Source organism: Canis lupus, unplaced genomic scaffold, assembly GCF_048164855.1.
Source record: "Canis lupus baileyi unplaced genomic scaffold, mCanLup2.hap1 Scaffold_276, whole genome shotgun sequence".
NCBI lineage: Eukaryota > Metazoa > Chordata > Mammalia > Carnivora > Canidae > Canis > Canis lupus.
The window spans coordinates 35,831-38,083 of record NW_027326514.1 but is presented as its reverse complement, the minus strand read 5'-3'; positions in this window follow the sequence as shown (position 1 = coordinate 38,083).

Below are 2,253 nucleotides of genomic sequence, written 5' to 3'. Positions count from 1 at the left end.
GGAAGGATTTCAAACACATGGATGGTAAGGACCATCCGGCTCAAAGATGAAAGGGTCAACCAGGAAATTAGAGAAGAACTTTAAAAGATTCAAGGAAACTAATGAGAATGAAGATAGAACTGTTCAAAATCTTTGGGATTCAGAAAAATCAGTCCTCAGGGGGAAATACATCGCAATACATGCATCCATCCAAAAACTGGAAAGAACTCAAATACAAAAGCTAACCTTGCACCTAAAGGAGCAGGAGACAAAACAGCAAATAGATCCTACACCCAGCAGAAGAAGAGAGTTAATAAAGATTCGAGCAAAACTCAATGATATAGAGAACAGAAGAACTGTGGAACAGATCAACAAAACCAGGAGTTGGTTCTTTGAAAGAATTAATAAGACAGATAAACCATTAGTCAGCCTTATTAAAAAGGAGAGGAGACGCAAATTTATAAAATCATGAATGACAAAGGAGAGATCACTACCAACACCAAGGAAATACAAACGATTCTAAAAACATATTATGAACAGCTATTCGCCAATAAATTAGGCAATCTCGAAGAAATGGACGCATTTCTGGAAAACCACAATATCGTTCTCAATGGGGAAGCACTGGGAGCCTTTCCCCTAAGATCAGGAACAAGACAGGGATGTCCCCTCTCACCATTGCTATCCAACACAGTACTAGAAGTCCTAGCCTCAGCAATCAGACAACAAAAAGACATTAAAGGCATTCAAATTGGCAAAAAAGAAGTCAAACTCTCCCTCTATTGCATAGTCAATATTTAATCACTATATTGTGAGACAGTTCAGTAGTGGAAGACAAGATTAACATATTGCTTTAAAACATTCTATTACTGGGGGATCCCTGGGTGGCGCAGCGGTCTGGCGCCTGCCTTTGGCCCAGGGCGCGATCCTGGAGACCCGGGATCGAATCCCACGTCGGGCTCCCGGTGCATGGAGCCTGCTTCTCCCTCTGCCTGTGTCTCTGCCTCTCTCTCTCTCTCTCTCTCTCTGTGTGTGACTATCATAAATAAATAAAAATTAAAAAAAACATTCTATTACTTTCTGCATCTGATTACTAATAATAAAAGACACAGCTGTTCTAAACTAAACAGGGATCCCTGGGTGGCGCAGCGGTTTGGCGCCTGCCTTTGGCCCAGGGCGCGATCCTGGAGACCCGGGATCGAATCCCACGTCGGGCTCCCGGTGCATGGAGCCTGCTTCTCCCTCTGCCTGTGTCTCTGCCTCTCTCTCTCTCTCTGTGACTATCATGAATAAATAAATAAAATCTTAAAAAAAAATAAAAAATAAACTAAACACACTAAGAGGTGTAAAGTGCTAATTTGGCATTTTATGTAAAAGTTACTCCTCATTTACTTTTGGAATACTCTAAAATTATACTCTAAGCACAGCTACCAATAACTTGAAGAATTTTTTATACTAACTTGGATTATTCTACTCATTGAAGAAAAGATACACTTATTTCTCCATGAATTCAAGGTTATTTTTAAACAGTACACATCCTGAACTAATTATAATTACCCCAGATGTTTTCCATAAAAATGCTCACACATTTGAACATGGTTTCTTTAGCAACTGTTCTATATCAAATTTACTGCAAAGAGCATCAGAATTATGATGTAACACTGTATCAGATTTGTTATGTTCAAACTACAAATGATAATGACGCTTGAGCTTATAATTTATTTTGACAAGTTTTCAGCTAATCTGTAGCTGTATGTATTTAATCCAAGGTCACCATAAGGAAATTCAATATTTTTATGATAAATCTTCAATAATAACTCACCTAAAGGAAGTCAAAGTAACCATAATTTGTGAATAGCATGTAAATGTAACTATATAGTTTTGACCTTTTTGTTTGTTCTTAAAGCATAATATACTACAATCAACTTAAAATATCTCGAGTAGGGGTGCCCGGGTGGCTCAGTGGTTGGGCGTCTCTCTTTGGTTCAGGGCATGACCCCAGAGTCCCGGGATTGAGTCCTGCATCGGGGTCCCTGCAGGGAGCCTGCTTCTCCCTCTGCCTGTGTCTTTGTCTCTATCTCTCATGAATAAATAAATGGAATCCTTCTTAAAAATATCTCGAGTAAAATAACTCCATTCTAGTAATTTAATACACTTGGATAAATACTTTTAAATATTATAAGATATAACAGTGATATTATGAGACAATTACGTATTCAATGTCAGTGAAGATATGAATGTATTGGTGATAAGAAAGAGCACTGAAATATTTTAATT